At 53.7% G+C, this 19,565-nt stretch overlaps 1 protein-coding gene across 9 annotated transcripts in view; it reads left to right on the top strand.

Moving 5' to 3' along the window:
• The window catches only part of ATP2B2 (ATPase plasma membrane Ca2+ transporting 2), a 380,163-nt gene that overhangs the window by 77,517 nt on the left and 283,081 nt on the right, over nt 1-19,565 (top strand). For all 9 annotated transcript variants that reach the window (XM_061397083.1, XM_061397086.1, XM_061397080.1 and 6 more), the window contains exon 2: nt 3,807-3,851. The gene's annotated coding sequence lies outside the window, so the exon portion shown is untranslated. The remainder of the gene's footprint in view (nt 1-3,806; nt 3,852-19,565) is intronic.

The raw sequence follows: 19,565 nt of genomic DNA, 5'->3' as shown, positions 1-19,565 counted from the left end.
TCCAGGGGCTATTTCTGTTCCCATATTATGGAAGAGAGAACTGAGTCATGGGAGGTAGAAGTGACTTGCTTGAGAACATGGATAGGTAAGCGATGAAGTAGAGATTTGAACCCAGGCCTTCACTTCTCTTTATGGCCTGGCTTGTAAAATTGGATGAAATTGGGTTGTGAGTAATCCCACAGGCAGGCTTCCCAAGTGGTAAAGAATCCGCCTGCAGTGCAGGAGACACGGGTTTGATCCCTGTTCTGGGAAGATCCCCTGGAGGAGGAAATGGCAACCCACTGTAATATTCTTGCCTGGGAAATCCCATGGACAGAGGAGCCTGGTGGGCTGTAGCCCATGGGGGTTGCAAAGGAGTCAGACATGACTGAGCAACTAAACAACACTCCCACATTCACCCTGCTCTCCGGGGCCAGTGACCTGAGGTTGGTGGTTGGGACCACCCCCACCCACCCAAGCACCATGCTCCAAGCTCAGCCCTGTCTCTGCGGGTTCACTGTAAGAGGATCTGGGATGTGAGGTGCGGTCACCTGAACCGTAAGAGTGCAGGAGTCATAGACTGACAGTTGTTGGCCTTCAGGCTTGCGCACCCTCTGCCGCTGTGCCCGGACCTGCCCCAGGCCTGTGCACCTAGTCTCACTCATCCTCATGTCTCTGCAGAACTTCCTAGGCTGGGAGTCTGGCGGTTTTCCCACCAGTCACCCCTCATCCTACCCTTTCACCTTTATTTATGGACAAGAAAACATGGATGCAGGGTTTATAGCTGTGTCCGTGTGGACAGAATGTTAACATTGGTGATACCCAAGTGCCACTCTCCCTGCAGGCCTGCCTGGGCCGGGGGCTGGGGTCACCTTTCTTCCGTAATTAAAGGTTCACCAGCGAGGACAGATTGCTCATCAGTCTTTCATCCTCGTAGTCCCTGTTGGAGAAGACAGGGCACCGCTCGTGAGGCAGTCCTGGCTGCCCGCTCATGAGTCCGGCCTGGGCCCTGGCCACCGTGTGCATGAGGCCTCGAGTGGGGAGCAGGTGGGTCCAGCCCAGCCTGGGGAGGCCCCTAGAACATCACCGAAGGGCACTCGTCATGACCGGTCACTGATTCTGCTTTCTGCCTCACGTGGGCTAAATGTCAGGGAGAGGCCCACAGAGGCTCAGAAAATGAGTATGTGGAACTAAATAGTCAGGAACCAGGTAAACAACCCATAGCTAGGGGCTTCCCAGGTGGCTCAATGGTAAAGAATCCACCTGCAGTGCAGGAGATGTGGGTTCAATCCCTGGGTCGGAAAGATCCCCTGGAGAGGAATTGGTAACCAACTCCAATATTCTAGCCTGGGAAATCCAATGGACAGAGGAGCCTGGTGGGCTACAATCGATGGGAGTTGCAAAGAGTTGGACATGACTTAGCAGCTAAACAAAAACAAGTCCTGTCTAGTTAAAACTATGGGGTATATATATGCTAGAAAGTTGCTAAGCAAGCAGAAGAAAGAAATGGTAATTGTGTGACATGATGCAGGTATTAGCTATTGCTACAGCGATCATCGCTTTGCAATAAATGTGTATCTAATGCCATGTGCATCTTAAACTTACATAATGTTATACAACAATTATATCTCAGTAAAGCTGGAAATGTATATACCCTCCACATTCTAACCAAAGTTAGAAAAAGTTAAACTCCCAACACCAACAAAACACTTCCTGGGATGATGTGTGTGAAGCCCTCCATAAGGGGCCAGCTTGGAAAAACATCCTAGTTGGCAACTCTCTTTTTTAATATTATTGTCATCAGTGTTGTTGCCCCGGCGACAGGCCTCACCTGCCGTGCTGGTCTAAGGCATGGCAGATAACTCCTCTGGAGCTCAGCTCCCTCTTCTGTAGCACCACTGCAGGACCCGCCTCACAGATTTGGGATGAGGAGAGGATGAACCAGGACCCCTTAATGTTGCTGTTCATTAGTGAAATCGTTATTGAGGAAACTGAGCCTGACACCCGTCTCCTGACTCGGCAGGGCCCTCATGTGTCCCAGACTGGGAGGCAGGGACAGCCTGGCAGGACAACACGACACGGGCTCTGCCACCTTCTGGCCATGTGACCAGGGCAAGCCTCCCGCCTCTCCTGGCCTCGGTTTCTCCCTCTGAATAGAGCAGGTGATCTCCCAGGTCCCTTCTGGCTGCTCTGGCTTCCATGAAACCCTGCAGGTGGCTGCCCCTTGCAAGGCTCAAGTTTTTCCCAGAAGAGGTTTGGGGGTTGGAGCTCTGTGTCAGCCTCGTGCCAGTGGATCCCCTGCAGCTCTGTGCCCCGATCTCTGGGAACCCTGGGCTGGGCTGTCTTTCCGGGAAGAGCACAGCCTGGCTCTGTAGGGAGGGGAATTTGACAGTGTCCAGTGAAAGAGAACAGGTTGGGGTGGCTATGGGAGCTCAGGGCCCTGAACTTGTTGGTGGACGGAGGTCCAGGTGCTAGGGGATAGGGAGGCAGCTAGAGGAGGGGCAGAAAATTCAGGCAAGGCCAGGTGAGCAAAATAGAGAGGCTCTGGCACAAACTGGGGACAGCTAATGGCTGTTGGGATGGAACCGAGCTTCTGACACCTTGAAGGACCTGGTCAGCCTTGGCTTAGGTATGGATCCACTTTGTGAACAGGGCAGGGGAGCAGGAGGCAGGGCCGCTGGGCTGGACAGCTGCCATTCACCCCTGGAGACCCGCTGGCCGCCCTTCTCCCCCCCTGTGCTGGGAGTGGACCCAGAGGGCTGCATCCGTTCAGCACCTCCCCCCCAGCTTCCTGTTGGCTCTGCCAGTGGGGAGCCCTGGCAAGCCCTAGATTGAGGAGCAGGGAGCTGTTGAAGTGTTTAGTCTTCCAGCTGTTCCCTGAGGATCCCCTTGGGCTGGCTGTGTGGCTTGCCCGCAGGTGAGAGCTCCCACCAGGGGTCTCTTGCAGCCCATTCTGTGCCTGGGTCTGGAAACTATTTCTTCCCCCCACCTGCTTCCAGATGCGGGGTGGCAGTGATGAGCCTTTTGCTCCCCCCAGGGAACTGCACCACTACTTCTCGCAGCTTTGTCCAGAGGCCCTTTATGAAGCTCTCAAGACCCTGCCCCCTGCAGCTCCCCAGAGCCGCAGAACAGAGGCGCTAGAGAGGGATTCTGGGGAGGGGGCGGCAGGACCCTGGACCCCGACTTCACCTGGAATCTGATCCAGTCTTCTCACTCTTGATTACTCCAACGGATGGACCTGGGATCTCCCCCCGCCCCCACCGCCTGCCCCGGTATTCTCTGTCTGTGTGTCTGGAGCAGAGAAGGGAAAGATCGGGTAGGAAGCCTGGCAGGGCCAAGGGGACAGCCCTGCTCGGGCCCAGCCCATCTCTGTCCTATCCACACGTGGCCCAGAGTGCAGCTCTCCCGGGAGCAGTTGGAAAGATAGTGCAGTCCCTCAGCTCCTGGGCTTCCCCGGTGGCTCAGGGGTAAAGAATCTGCCTGCAAGAATCAATCTGCTAGAGATGCAGAGGAGGCGGGTTCGATCCCTGGGTCGGGAAGATCCCCTTGAGAAGGAAATGGCAACCCGATCCACTATTTGTGCCTGGGAAATCCCATGGACAGAGGCACTTCCTGGGCTACTGGACTTGGGGTGGCAGAGTCGGGTGCGACTGAGCACTCACCGTTAACATCTACCATCCTCGGTTTCTAAATACTGGGATCAGTTCAAATATGAAATTTTAAGCAAATACTAAATTTCAAACAGTCAGATTCAGATCCCTGGCCACCGGTCTGGAGCCCAGGAAACACAGGCCCCTCTGACAGGCTTTTCTGGTCTTTGTTTGTAGGCTTCCTGCACCTGGAGTGTGGACTGAGGACGGCCCAGGAGACAGGTGAGTGTGAGACTGAGACCCCTGGTTCACCTGGGGCACTCTGCATCCCATTTACACTTCAGCGCCGACAGTGGCCCCGCTTAGGAAACCCCTGGGTTGCAAACCACCTGTCTGTACAGTCAGCCACCCCCGGCCTCCCTGGCCCCTCCCGACACCAACACTTCTCTCCTCGACCCCTGTGGACCTGCAGGTAGCGGGGGAGGAAAAGGAAGCAAGAAGCAGACAGGAAGCTGCGGTTTGGACACATTTCCTGCGGCTGACTTTTCCCTTATGTCCTGCAGGGCCTGCGTGTTGCTGCTTTACCTCGCCGTGAAATTCTAAAACAGAGGGGCACTTGGGCTAGCCCATGTCCTTTTAAGATAAAGACCCATGTTCCTGGGCGGGTTACACAGCTCTCATTTCAGTCATTCACACTTCAGTATCTTTTAACACCATCAGATTATTTTCCAGTTATTATGTGACTGAGGTCAGCCACACTGAGGAGGTATTATTGACTTGGGGACTTGAGAAGGGAGAGCCCTGTGGGGAGGGCCTTGGCTCAGCCTCCATGGGGCCTGGAATGGAACAAGGGTCTGGAAGCCCACAGAGGACCTTCTTGGAGCTTCATGACTGTCCATTCGTTTACAAACGTTAAGAGACACAGCCCCTTTGCCTGGGGGACTGCCTGGGAGTTCTGTCAACGGCTATGGGCTGCCACTTCACTCGCAACCTTGGAGCAATCAGAGAAATCGTCCTTTCACGGGGTGGGTGTGTGCAGGGCTCGGTGGAATCAGCAGTCACGCCAGTGCATTTGGGGCTTCCCAGATGGCTCAGTGGTAAACAATCCGCCTGCCAATGCAGGAGATGCAGGTTTGATCCCTGGATCAGGAAGATCCCCCCGGAGTAGGAAATGGCAACCCACTCCAGTATTCTTGCCTTAGAGAATCCCATGGACAGAGAAGCCTGGCGGGCTACAGTCCAAGAGGTCGCACAGAGTCGGGCACAACTGAACGACTGAGCACCTACGCATACCACGGCATTTGATAGCAGACAGCCGTGTCCACCAACACCCTTCCCCGCCGACCTGCCACAGTGCCCACATGGCCACCATCTGTGTCACCCCCGGGAAAGGATGAGGGAGCTTTGAAAGCTTCTGTCCAAGTGTCATCTGTAGGTTAGTTACAAGAGAATGGGCGATTTGGATTTTCTGTGTTTTCGGAGTTTCACATACTAAGTGTGAATTACTGCATTGGTTTTACTCTGCTATCTGGAGTGGTCTAGTAAGCCTTGGGCATGTATGTCCATTGTAGAAGCTCTCTGATCAGATTAGCCTCAGCAGATGACAGGGTTTGGGGAGCTGAGAAATGGGCAGGTAAGTTTAGATGGAGAAGTAAAAGACGGTAGTGGGGAAGGATTAAAGATCTGCCAAAGGTGGACATGCTCTGCTTTTTTTTTTTTTTTTTTTTTATTGGAAGGAAGATGGCAGACTTTTAAAAAAACTTTTTATTTTATATTGGTATGTAGCCAATTAACAATGTTGCAATAGTTTCAAGTGGACAGCAAAGGGACTCAGCCATATGTCTGCATGTATCCATTCTCCCCCATAACTCCCTTCCCATCCAGGCTTCCACAAAACACTGAGCAGAATTCCCTGTGCTATACAGCAGGTCCTTGTTGGTTATCCATTTTAAATATAGCCGTGTGTACACGTCCATCCCAAACTCCCCAACTATCCCTTCCTCCATCCTCCCTGCTGGTAGCCATAAGTTGGTTCTCGAAGTCTGTGAGTCTGCTTCTGTTTTGTAAATAAGTTCATTTGTATCATTTCTTTTTTCGGCTCTGCATATAAGGGATGTCCTAGGATCTTTCTTCTTCTCTATTTGACTTATTTCAGTCAGTATAACAATTTCTAGGTTCATCCATCTTGCTGCAGGTGGCATCATTTCATTCTTTTTGATGGCTGAGTAATAGCCCATTGTATATTATGTACCACATCTTCTTTATCCATTCCTCTGTCAGTGGACACTTAGGTTGCTTCCATGTCTTGAGTATTTATTTCAAATAGGAATGATCTGGCTGCTGCTGTGGAGTGAATAAGTGGCTGGGAGCTGGGGGGACGGTGGAACAGTTGGGAGGCTGATGCAGTCATCCTGGTAGCCTGGACTTGATGGTGGCCATGGGGAAGTAAACAGAAGAGAATGACAGTCACGATGTGGGTAGAAAGGAGGAGAGTCACAAGTGAGCACACTTTTGCGATTTAGGCAAAGGCAGACAGGAGGGCACTTGCAGAGATATTTGGAGGTGCCTTTGCCAAACTCTCACCCCACACTGAGCTCCGATAGTCCAACTGCTGCCCACTCAGGGGGGCCCTGACTCACAGTAGCCCCGGCAGGTCGGCCAACAGGGACCTCAGCATCCGGGGACGGGGGAGACCGCCTGCCTGGGGTCCCATGTCAGGGCTCAGGCTGGGCTCCAGGGCTGTGCCCAGGATTTCAGAGTTGCTGAGGGGATGATTGAATGAGAAAATTTGGCCCCACAAAACGTGACAACTTGGTTTAGCATTTTCCTCTAATTTAGCAAAGTCTCTTCCTTCAGCATCTTTCCTGACAGAGAAAAAATTGGCCATTATTCCTAGAGATCCACTTGGTACTGACTTTATTTCTTTCTTAAAAATATATATTTATTTATTTTTCACTGTGCGGGATCTTCGTTGCTGTGAGCTTTTCTCTAGTTGCGGCGAGCGGGGACTGCTCTCTAGTTGCAGCGTGAAGCCTTCTCATTGGGGTGGCTCCTCTTGTTATGGAGCACGGGCTCTAGGGAATGTATATATATCATACTTCAGTATACAGATCATACTTCAATAGTTGAGGCTCCTGGGCTCTGGAACACAGGCTCAGTCATTGTGGTGCATGGGCTTAGTTGCTCCGTGGCATGTAGGATCCTCCTGGAAAGGGGATGCAGCCCATGTTCCCCTCATTGGCAGGTGGATTCTTCACCACTGAGCCACCAGGGAAGTCCCTGACCTTGTTTCTCACCTAAATGTCCTGGTCCTCCTGTCCTGGTGGATGTTAGCACAGGAGTGGACTGAGTAGCAGCTGACAAGTCTGCTTCTATCTGCCTCGCAGGGACCCTCAGAGCGACCCTGGGACACAGGCCAGGAGGGGTTATCAGCAGCCTCCTCATTATACAGATAACAAAACTGAGGCTCAGAGGGAGGACATCCCTCACCCAAAGTGACCAAAACCCGAGTCGGGAAAGTCCACATTCTGTGAATGTTTCCCAGTTGTGTCTTTTGCCTTTAACCTCTCAGTAACTTCTGGAGTAAATGACCCGGCACGTTTTGCTTTCAGAGCATCTGTTGGTTACTCACTAAGAAAACATTTCTTTTCCTTTCACTCAAACTGTTTGAACTGTTCTGCCCTCTTGTGCTTCTTTCCACATCCCTGTGAATACATCTTTAGAACAACCAGTGGCAAAGCAAAAGACTCAATGAGACACCACGTCATTGGTACAATACCCTTCCCAGCGTCTGGCCAGCTTTCTTGGTGGCACCTGTTTCTTCATTCATTTGACAGTCATTTGTTGAGTTGAGTGCTGGGAGGACAGCAGCAGACAGAGCAGATGTGGCCCCTGCCCTCAAGGGCTGCCGTTCCAATAAGGGAGCAGGACAGTGAACAACAAAACAAGATGCCACCTCTCAGGCTGTTCAGGCTACAAGCAAGACTCAAGCCAGGGAGAGGAGGTGAGGGAGGCACTTTTATAGAGAGTAATCAGGGAAGGCTTCTTGGAGCAGGTGGCCCTTCCGATTGAATGTAAGGAATGAGAACATTCCAGGTCAAAGGGAAAAGCAGAAGTCCTGAGGCAGGCCAAAGCTTAAAGTCTGGGGACATGGAGAAGCCAGTGTGGCCAAAGGGACAGAGCAGGGGAACACGAGGTGGCTGTGACGTCTGGGAGGGAGGTGAGGGCCATATGGCAAAGACTCTGGGGGCAGGCACGCGAGATTTCAGACCGGCTTGTGTGGTGATCTTGCAGCCCCCAGTTGCTGTGTGGAGAGTAGGCAGCCAGAAGCAAGGGGAAAGCGGGGAGACAGGGAGAAGGCTTCAGTGGTGGCCATAATTTCAGGTGAGAGGCTCTGGTGGCTGGACCCAGTCAGGGCAGTGGTGGTGGGGAGAAGTGGCTGTGTACTGAACAGATGTGAAGGTTGAGCTCATGGGACTCACTCTGTCTTTGGATGTGGGGGAAGAGGGAAGGGGAGGAATCATGGGTGACTCTGGGTAGGGGGAGCACTGTCATTCTGACGCTTCTGGAGTGCTGATATCCAAAACTGGCACTAACTGCCCAGAGTTAGCACGGACCCCACGAGACGGAGAACACTGTTCCCAATGAGAGCATCCCCACCTCAGACGCCAGCCACCAGTAGGGTCTCCAGGCTACCATACTTTTACTGGGCTGGCTACAAATCTGGGGGCTCCTGCAACCCCTCTGGCTTGGTGACTCACTAGAATGACTCACAGAACTTGGGAAAATGCTATACTTACAATTACAGTCTTATTATAAAGGCTACAGGTCAAGACCAGCCGAATGAAGAGATACATAGAGTGGTCATGATTGAACTGCACCTCTATCCCTCTCCTCCCTGGAGGTGAGGTTGGCTCAAGCCCCACCCCTCCACTTCCCTGATTGGTCCTTCCGGTGACCAGCCCCCATCCTGACTCAGCTCATTAGCATAAGCTCAGGTGTGACCCCAGGGGCTCATGAACAACAGAGACACCTCTGTCTCTTGGGAAATCCCAAGAATTGAGAGGCTCCTTCCCAGGAACCAGGGACAAAGGCAGTTTAATTTTTTATTAAACAGCAGGCTGGATGCTGGTGCCATTTACTGAAACCAGCAGAAGGAGGGAGGCCAGGGGTGGGGGCTGGAAATAGTAGGTTTGGTGAGGGAAACGAAGGGTAGTGCTTTGAGCACATCGACTCTAAGATGCTCATTGGACATCCAAGTGGAGGTGGGGAGGAGGCAGTTGGATCTATGAGTCTGGAGCTCGGGGAAGAGATCAGTATATAGATCATACTTCAAGCAGTAGGACTGGATAGATTAATTCAGGAAGTAAGAGCCGTTAGGGAGGAAAAAAGAGCCAAGGGTTGTGCTTGGGGAGCACAGTGTTTGGGGAGCGAGGAGCCAGCCCAGGAGACAGAGGAGCAGTGGGCTTAGAGGCTTCTACCTGGCCCCCTAGCCCACCCCACACACTCTCCCACGGTGGAGGCATGTTTCTGCTCACAGCCTTCTCATCCCTCATCTATGGCATGGGGACAGTGGGCTCTGCCCACCCCTGTCAGGGTGCACAGTCACCACTTAACATGTAGGGGAAAGGCACTTTGCAGAAATGCTCGGCAGAAACCAGGAGCCATGATCCTCATTCAGGAGTGGATGGGAACCCCGTCCTAACAGCCAGATGGTGCAGTCGGGAGACTGCCGTCTGAGGTGGGATTTGGCAGCGGCTTGATCTGAAGCACCTCAGATCTGCAGAGGCACACCTGGCAGCCTCAGGTCCTGGCTCCCCACCCATGAAATGGGAGCATCCTGGTTGAGTGGGCTCATGCCACCTGTTGAGAGAGACAGCCCAAGGAGCCCAGCTGGGCAGGATACACCCTGATAACTTCTGTGGTCGTCAGGGGCTCTTCCGTCCGTACCTTCAGCATGTGGCTCTGCTGGGCTTGACAGACGCGTGGCGCATCCCAGCCAGCAGGGCCCTCCCCGCACCTCCCATTTCACAGAGGAGTGGGCTAAAGCCGGGAGAGATTGGGCCAAGCTTCCCTCTGGCAGCTGTTACTATCTCCTACCTAAATATTCCTATGTAAGGGAAGGGAGGGAGGGAAAGCGGAGATGGGGAGAGGGGTGAGGCCCAGGGTGCTGTGCGGATTCGGGAGGATGGAGGCTCACCTTGGCTTTCAAGAAGAAGGGAACTAGGAATCCTGACTCCATCAGACACTTGGAGAGCGAGTGAGTCTTAAACATTCTCGGTCTGGACCCTGTCAAGCCAGTCGCTTTACCTGGAAGTCTGTGACTCCACTCTTTGATTCTCCTTGTGCAGCGAGCACGCTGGTGGTTTGGGCTCAGGTTGTATGGAAAGAAGCATCTAGAAGGAGACAAGCACCGAGTGATGTGGGGCGGAGGGCAATACCTCCCACCACCCCCATGACTTGGAAAGGACAAAAAACTGTGGGCCAGGGGCCTGGGTTTGAAAATGTCTGGGATCTAGAAGCAGATGATGAATGAGTCTGAGGGGTCGCTGGCCCATCCTGCTTTTTGCCCTCCCTCCACGGGGAGCCACAGAGCCAGTTCTTGAAAAGCCAGTGCCCTTTCAACTCTCCCGGGGGCTCTGTGCTGCCTTCCAGAAACCCTGACTCTCAAACTTGCTTGGCTGGTTCTTGGGCTGCAGGTCATATTTCTGGAGCTTTTTCTGGAGCTTCCTTCCTTGATTCTCAGTGTCTCCACACGCCTCTGGGGAGATCTGAGGTGGGGCAGTTAGGAGGGAGCGGGCGCGTCTCTAAAGCAGTGCCGAGCTGGGAGCTTTGTGTGAGCTGTCTCACTGCAGGCTTGTGCCACTTCACAGGCAGGCAAACTGAGGCACATAAAGGCTGAAGGGCTTGCCTGGATGATCCAGTGAACAAGCAGGCGAGCAGGATGGGAAGCTGGGCCCATGGGACCCGGAGCCTGGGTCCAGAGTCTGCCTGCTGCTCCCCACGTGCACACCCTCAACTGAGTCTCCGAGGCTGGTCCCTCAGTTGGCTTGGCTGTTCCTTTCTCACTCCTCTCTACTATCTTTGTAGCATCCCAGGGGCCCACTCTCCTCAAAGGCAGTTCATGTTTGACCCTGTTTTGGGACTCCCTTGGCTCAAATCCTGGAAGATCCCCAAAGTCCTGGAAAAGCCCCCAAATTGGGCCACTCTGAAAATAACCAGAGAGAATGAGAGGGCTTCTGGAGTCTAGACGTCAGAACTGATTGGTCAGGGATCGGCCAGAAGGAAGGCTCATGCCCTTGGTTGCCAGAAATGTGATCATCAGGTCTTCAAGGCCAGAGTCTGGAATAGTGGGCAAAAAAATGATAATGATAGATAGATGGATGCATCAATAGATAGGTGGGAGAGACACAAGAAGAATGAACTGGGCACGGGAGAGGCAGAGGAACCGTGTGTGGTCCAGGAGGGTAGACCAGTCACAGGTTTTTCTAGACCTGTGATGCATCCACTGGGAGTGGGCGATGACATCAGGAGCAGCTCTGGACACAAAGGGAGGGAGCTCAGTTGGTTGTGGGGTGACCAGCACTAGGCGGTCATTCAGTGTCTGACCAAACAGCCCACTCACCCGGGACGAGAGCGGAGGCACTGCAGTGACCCCATGTGTTCACTTCATCAGCTCTGAGTCATCAAAAGATGCTTACATTACAAGTGGGTTCTGCTGCAACTTATGTTTACAGTGTGGGTTAGTTAATTCCCATTAAAGCCAACCCAGAAACTGGTAGGCAGGGAGCTGGCCCTTAGTAGGTTAACCTTCATTTATCTGGAGTCCCCCTGCCACTCCTCCCCTTGCACGGATGATCGGGGGCCTCCCTGCACCCCAGCCAGTGCCATTTCTGTATTGGCAAATGGTGTTCCAGGCCCCCACCAATGGCCTTTTCTTAGATGGTTGCCTTTAATTTTCTCTTTCTTTTTATGCACACTTGCAAAGCCCCCAGCTTCAGCCAGGCGCGCTGAGGAGGGTTGGAGTAGCCGGACTGATCGATGCTGGAGGGCTCCTTGTGGATGCCAGAGCCACAGTCCTGGGTGGGGGTGGCTGCAAGCTCTGTAGCAGCGGCCGCCTGCCTCTGCTGCTGGCGGCCAGAGCTCCGGACAGGTCTGCACCCTGCAGACCCCTCCGGCCTGGAGCCTGGGGCACTGGAGAGAGGCCCACACCTCTGGCAAGGCTGGCCCAGGACATTCTCAGAGGGGTAAGTGAGGGGCTGTGAGTGCCATGGACCCTTGGAGGCTGGGAAGGAGGCACGGGTTCTGGGACTTGCAGAAAAGCAAAGCTGATAAAGCCATTGCTGCAGAGACTGAAGGAGGAGACCCCTCGAGAGCCCGCTCCTGGTGACTCCGTGAGGTGGCAGCAGTACCTGACCCTGCTCAGACTTGAAGTCGCCTGGAATTCTGGGGCAGGAAGGCTGCCCTTGACTCACGGCCAAAGCAGGGCGGTCATAGGACTTCCCCAGAGGACCTTAGCTCCTTCCTTCATTTTTTGCCAGATGTTGACTGAAGGCCGTGTACATGCCAGGCTCCCTGCGGGGCACCAGGGTGTTCAAGGAGGACAGGAATGAGGCCTTTACCCAGCAATGCCCCTAGATGTGCCAGGAGGATGGTTGCTTAAGTAACTGTCCTGTCCTGTGGATAATAGGAAAGGGTCTATCCAGGGGAGGAAGAAGCCAACTGGACTTCAGGGTGCTAGAGAAGATTTTACAGGGAAGGCGTCATTCAGATTGGGTCCTGAAGGATGAATAGGAGTTCTTCGAGGAACAAGAGACAGCCAAGATGTTATGAGTGTGTGCAAAGAGATCTGAACATACAAAAATGTAATAGTAGGTGGTAAAAAGCTCAGCAGGCCTGAGCAGGCACTGCAGAAAGTAAGCAGAAAAGATTGACAGGGCCATATCATGAAAGGCCTCAAATGCCAGGTGAAGGAGTTTGGACTTGATCCTGCAGGCAGGTGAGAGATGAAGTTTTTAAAGCAGTGATGTGATGTGGTCAGTTTTGCATCTTAGAAGACTCAGTCTGGCTACCGTATAGACAGGGTGAGGAGGGACACAGGAAGATCCCCAAGGAGACAGCTGTGTCCTGCAACTCTTAGAGGCCAGTGCTCTAGACCAAGGTCATTGGGAAGTGAGGGACAGGGGACAGCTTTGCTGTTTGTTGTCTGAGTTTGAGCTGGAAGACAGGTTGGAAAGTCAACGATAAAAGAAAAGGAAGAGGCTGGGGTGATTTCGTACTGGACCGTGGGGATGGGCTGGGTGTTGGGCCCTCTCGATGAGAGAGGGAATGGAGGAGGAGGAGCAGGTGGTGGGGGGTGGGGGGAGCACAGGAAGGACAAGTGATGAGCTCGAATGTGGCCTCTGAACCGAGCTGCTGGGGGGACATGGCTTTAAGATGGCGGTACCCAAGGCCCCCTCACCCCCTTATCCCCGCGGGCTCCATGGTGACACCTCCGGAGATGCTGAGTCAAAGCCAGATTTACGACCCCACGCCCTGAGATTCCTGGTCCTCCACCCAGGGCACTGAATTGTGCAGCGGCCATCAGTCAAGCAGTAAGATTTTAACCTTGCACCTACTGTGTGCTTAGCCTGATCTTCAGGGCTTGGGAGTGACTCACCCTGGGTACGTGTATGAAAGAGGAGTACCACGCTCCGTCTGGAAGATTCCCAAATGTGAATGGGATGCTGCTGACCAGGTTGGCGGTGTAGAGCTGGGGCTGGAAATCAGGGCTTTAGAAAGCCTGGCCTGCTGGCTACCTGCCCGGAGACCCTCGGCAGGGTGGCAGAGGGGTGAAGGAGGGGTGACTAGGGTCTGACTGGTCGAGAATTACTCTGGCTCCCCACTCACCCCTTCCTGGGATCCTACTTGACTTTGGAAAAGATCTTGGGGTTAGGATAAATAGAAATGGAGATTAGGGACTATAAATAAATGGAATGAATAACAGAAACAGGAAATACAGATAGTTTCTGAGGTGGGAGGCGGCATTGCTGGAGATCTGGGGCTGCCTGGCTTTATGGGGAGTTGCCGGGACAGATAACTCTGTTGTATTGAACTCTTGTGCTGGCCTTTCCCTTATTCACGTGTATTCTCTCTTCACACATGGGGATCGGAGAGGTGAAGCAACTGGCCTGTGTCACACAGCCAGTACGTGGCAGAGCTGGGCTCCTGCCCAAGCCTGGCCCAGCCGGGAGCAGGGCTTCTCCTCCCCTCCGCCCCTGCCATGCCAGTGGTGCACCTTGGTCTCCGGGTAAAGTTGAGAAAGATAGAACATTTGCCAACAGGGTGAGATTCATCCTTGAATAACCAAATTAAGTGTTATTCTTAAAGATGTCGACTGGTTGGGAGCAGCTGAGGGGTGTGTGTGTTGTGTGTATAGACACACTGTCACACTTATGTATTATTGAGCACCTACTGTGTGCCAGTAATACATAAGTGTATTTGGGCTTCCGAGATGGCTCAGCGGGTAAAGAATCCACCGGCAAGGCAGGAGACACAGGTTCAATCCCTGGATCTGAAAGATCCCCTGGAGGAGGAAATGGCAACCCACTCCAGTATTCTTTGCCTGGGAAATCGCACGGACCGAGGAGCCTGATGGGCTACAGTCCACGGGGCTGCAAAGAGTAGGACAGGACTGAGCGACTGAGCAACAGCGCTATGTACCGGATGCAGCGGATGCGGCGGTGCCTGAGCCCCGCTTTGGCTGGGCTCCTGGGGAGTCACAGGCGGGCATATGGGGCGGGGTCTTATACACGAGCAGGTCTGGACAAGCACACGAACACACGTGTGTGCACACGTTAGTGTTCCGAGCCCATGTCATGAGGAAAAGCACACTGGCCTCACAGAGACCCAAGTACCTGCCCCAGACTCGCGTTCCAGTGCCTGCTTACCCCCCACACTCATCCACCCTGGGAACCAACTCAGGAGAGGGCACTGACCCCTCCGCCTGATGTGCTAGCCAGAGGGTTTGAAGTGCAGGCCGTCCCGTTTCACCCTAGAGCTCCGCACAGGACCTCAGTCCCAGGCCCGTCTCCACCCCACCCGTCATGACACGAGGGCCAGAGCTCCTGGGCTTGATGACTCGGGTGCAGCTTTGCTGGGGGCTCTACTGAGAGTCATCACCGCCTCTGTCCACTAAACACACCCCTGGGCCCCTGGCATGTGTTGTCTCCTCTCACGTTTACTCCAGCCCTGGAGGTGGATCCATCTTACAGGCGAGGAAACTGAGGCTTGGAGAGATGGGGCCTTTTACCTAGGGTCTCACACAGTTCACAAGTAGCAGACCTGAACCCTGAATCCCTCATTGAAATCAGCAAGCCCAAAGCAGGTGCTGCTCAGGGTGACCCGATGCCCGGAGCCCCCGTGGGTGGTGGAGTCCTCGGGCTTTTCCTATACATTCCTGACACTTCGAGGCCTCCTGGGACATGGAGCGCTTCTCTCCTGATGCCTCAGGCCTGGTTCCCAGTACCATCGTCCAGTTTCCTGCTGGCCTGGCCTCTCTGGGCAGTGATGTGTCAGGTGGGAAGAAGGAAGGACTTAGCCTTACAGAGTGGCGAGGAGGCCCTGCTCATGGGTGGTGAACAGGCTGCTCTGCAGACAGACACCCCACCCCGCCCCTGCCTCAGAGTCCTAGCCATTACCTGCAGATAATAATAGCACCCACATTGGATTTTATTCAGTGTTAAATGAGATAGCACATAAAGTGCTTAACCTAGAGCCCAGCACAGGGGGTGGTACTATTGTTTCATTATTCTTGGCATCTGTTCATTTAGCTGTCCGTGATTTCCTGTGGGCCAATCTGATGGGGGAGTAAGTGTGTTAAGCTCTAGACACATGGGGGCAGGCTTATATTCCAGTGGGAGAAATGGAAGTATTAATGAATAAAGGTACTTTGGTGCAAAAGATGCTGTGAAGGGGGTCTGAATGGGGTGCAGGGGGCAACACAGAAGGTACATGATGTCAAGAAGCGAGTAGAGCCCTGCAGTGAAGCCGTCCAAGAGGTGGATATTTTCCTGTCAGAGCGAGGAAGGGCATTCCAGGAGGAGGAACCAGTAGAAGCCAAAGTTTAGGACAAGAAGAGTGAGATGCACTGGAGAAAGTGTACATGGAGCAGGTCCTGATATCCACAGGGTCGGAGCATGTGAGCTGGGTGAGAGAAGCAGGCGAGGGTAAGACAGTATGGAGTGGTGGGGACTGTGGCCAACACGAGGGTACTTGACGTCTCTAAAGGGGAAGTGGGACTCAGCTCCAGGCAATAGTTGCTATGAATGAGAGCTGGCCCCGTGTCTGCCAAGTTTTCAAGAGATGCCAGGTTTTTATGTGAAATTTCCTGACTTTGAAAGATTAAGCCAACAAGGGGGAAGTCAAACAAAATATACCCAGGGACCACCAGTTGGCAGCCTCTGGTTCAGGCCCCGAGCATAAGGTGGTTATGGATGGTGGCACCGGAGGAAGTGGGGCTATGGATTCTAGACCCTGTGCTGTGCGGCATTGGGGCCAGGACCTGGCACACGGACAGTGCCTAGTCAACCCTTGTTCTGCGGATGAGTCAGGGAGTTTGGGCTTTATCTGGAAGGTTAGGGGAGGCTGAGGTTTGAGGCAGAAGGGCGAGGTGATGGGATGAGTATTTATGGCCATCACTCCACCTGCCGTATGGAGGCTGGCTTGGAGCGGGGAGACGGGAGGCAGAGAGATGGGTCAGGATGCTTAGCAGGGCTCCAGACATAAGGCATTTGTGGCCAGGACCAGGGTTGTGGGGTGAGAGGAGAGAACGGATTCCACAGGAGTCAGTTCCGCAGAGATGGACTTGGCGAGTGCTGGAGAGGAAAAGCAGGGTGCCCCAGCTCCCCACCCACGTGGAGGTCTCGGGTACATCTCGCTGAGGTAGGGAACCTGACGGGAGAAGTAGGTGGGCAGTGGAGGAGCGAGGAACCTGGTTTGGGCCATGTTAAGTTTAGATACCCTTGGCACAGCCAAGTGAAGAGGTGTCACGGGGCCAGACATGGGGCCAGCTCTCAAGAGAGGAAGGGCCAAAGACTCAGAACCACACGCCACCCGGATGGCAGCCTCTTTCCAGGAGCCCCAGAGATCCTGGTTCTCTTTATGGTTGCTCTGTGGTTTGAGAGTTGAGAAGTTTATTTCCTGGGTGTCGGTTTGTGTTTTGTTCCTAGAAAGCCTAAGGAAGGAGAAAGCAGACTGAGACGCAAGGCCAGAACATTGGTCTGTGAATCCATCAGCTCTGATCCGCACCCTCACCCCCATGATGCGGGCAGCTGGGGGGAGGACAGGCAGAGAATGCAGGGCTCCCCAGACCCCCAGGGCGACCCCAGGAGCAGTCCCCGAGCTCCACTCTCCTGAACCCTCGCGACAGGGTTTTACCTGCACTTGAGAGAAGAAAAGGATTTGCTAAGCAGATTGATGGTTTAACAAGCCCACTTATGAGCGCAGGCTTTTAGCGGCAGCATTTGCATTCCAACAATGAGTGTACAAATTATAAATGACTCCTTATCTATTTTTAAAGCGCTTTAAGACTTCTCATCTGCCGTCAAGAGTGTCACAGAGCCTACCAAGGACATTCAGAGCAACGCTGCGCTCCTCCTGAAAATAAACTCTTCTGTTAGGGAGCTCACGGTTACGGAGCTGCTCACACACCCCAGGTGCCCATGCGGTCATGGGAGAGCCTCTGGCTCCTCTGAGCCTCTTGCAGGTCTCCAGAGGGGTGGCCTTTCACTTCTTACAGAGGAAAGGAGGCCAACCCAGAGGAGGTGAGCTGAGGGTGCAGGCATGCTCAGCGGTGGTGCAGAGTCCCCACCAGGTCCACGTTCTTTCTGGGGACCACGAAAGGTCCAAGTTCTTTCTGCTGCATCTCGGGGTGCTTTCTCCCCAATTCAGGTTTCTGTCCCTCCATCAGAGCAAGGATGGTCTGATATAGACCCTCAGGGGGGTTGGAGAGCAGGGGAAAGAAGGGAAAGGATAGAGAGAGGGGTCTGAGAGGTCAGGAGAAGGAGGCCCAGTTCCGTGCGGAGGAGGAGAGGGCTCTGAGGGCCGGTACCGGGTGTGGCCTGGTCCACACCCCAGCTCTGCTGAGAATTCCCCATGGGCAGCTCCTTTGTCCTCTCCAGCCCTCAGCTTACCCGTCTGCAAAGGAGTTTGTCCTCCAGATCAACGTTCCCCAACGTGGGTCATTCGTGTCCCTTTCACAAGTATCACCGTCTCTGAGAATCGCCTGTACTTTCCACATGCTCTTCTTTTGTCAGTTCCCTTTTTTACTCGGGAGAAGGAAATGGCACCCACTCCAGTGTTCTTGCCTGGAGAATCCCATGGACAGAGGAACCTGGCGAGCTACAGTCCACAGGGTCACGAAGAGTTAGACACAGCTTAGCGACTAAACAGCATTTTTACTCGATTATTTTAAAGATAAACTTTATTGTGCACCTTCAATAGGCTGGAATATCACTTGTCATATACAGAAGCTAACCATCAAACTGAACACAAATAAATGAAAAATAATAATTTATCTGATTAAATTCTTTCCAGCTGTGTGGCCTGGAGTCCTCTCTCTCTCTCTCTCTCTTTCTCTCTGTTAAAGAGAAGTGACTCATCAGGGGTGGGTGTTAAAACCCATTGACCCCGAGCTGAGCCCTTGCTGCTCGAGGTAGCCACCCGAAGCCTATCTCCACACGTAGGGCAGCGTTTTGTGCCTCCTGAGATCACCCCTGTGAGCCCCAGTGTCTGGGGTCACGCTCTGTAGAAAGCCGGGTCAGAAATCATGCACTGACAATTGAATCTGGGTAGGTCTGGTTTGGAGAAGCCACAGGAGATACTAGAAAGAGGGCAGGAGTGGGTGGGATTCCAGGACGAGCCCTGCTTTCTGTGACAAGGAGGTGGGCGCGTTTCCCATGCTTTCTGCCTTTTGATGAGGGTGGGTAGGGGCAGAGGGGGTTCCTAGGGGGCTTCTGCCCAGCACCCCCTCTACCCTCCAGGGATTGCTGCTGGAGCCTCAGCTTCCTCCCCAACCTGGTGGGGAGGAAGGCCCCTCGAGTTTGCCCTCAGTCACCTGCAGAGTGAGGCAGCCTGTAATCCCTGTAATCCCATATTAATGAATTTATGTGCCCCAGAACTGGCTGAGTTGGGGGAAATTAAACTAAGCAAGCTCATCTCCTTGCCTGGGAGGCTGGAGGGGGACTGGGGGATTGCTCCCGACGGGATCAGAGTCGTGTTACATCCCATCCATGCTGAGCTCCAGGCAGCCTCCCTGTGGGCTCTGCCCAGGTTCTGGGGTCGGGGGTCCCCACTTCAGCTTTCCCTGAGGTTGCGTGCAGGCAGGTGTGGAGTGTGCATGCTCGTGAGCATCCCCGCCTGGCCTCCAAGGGGGCCTTCCCTACTGGGCTCTGCCCACTTCCCGGCCTTAATGAGGAGGGGGGTTGGGGGTGAAAGGGGGAGACGAATTCTGATCAACCAAGAGCAGAGAGAGAACGTTCGATCAAAAGCATCTTAAGAGACCTTCTAGTTCACTGTTACTCCGCAGCCACAGGTGCAAGTACGACTTCCATTTTTACAGATGAGGAAACTGAGACCTAGGGAGGGGAAGGCCTGACCGCCTTGTCTGGGGCTGAGCCAAGCCAGACCGCAGGCTCCTGACCTAGGCTTCTCTCCCTGCATAATTCCTCTTCGCAAAAGGGCGGGTGAGTGGCTTCAGAGCCCATCCTTGGGACCTGCCAGGTACCATGTAGGTGTTCTCCTTATGCAAGCCTTGTGCTCAGGGTTCAACCCAGCTAGACCCCTATCTGTGCTGAGTCTGTTCTAGGAATATCTTTATTCACACTCTCCTCTGATCACGGCCTCTGGGGACACCTTCCCTCTTTCTGCCTAGAGACTGTGGCCACTTCCCCTGCCCTTTGCCAAGCATGACACGCAAGGTCTCCTCCATCTTCCGAGATTCTGAAATGACTTCCCCTG

Source organism: Bos javanicus, chromosome 22, assembly GCF_032452875.1.
Source record: "Bos javanicus breed banteng chromosome 22, ARS-OSU_banteng_1.0, whole genome shotgun sequence".
NCBI classification, from domain to species: Eukaryota; Metazoa; Chordata; class Mammalia; order Artiodactyla; family Bovidae; genus Bos; species Bos javanicus.
Note: the sequence above shows the minus strand (reverse complement) of the source record. Positions and strands in the feature narration are given on the sequence as shown.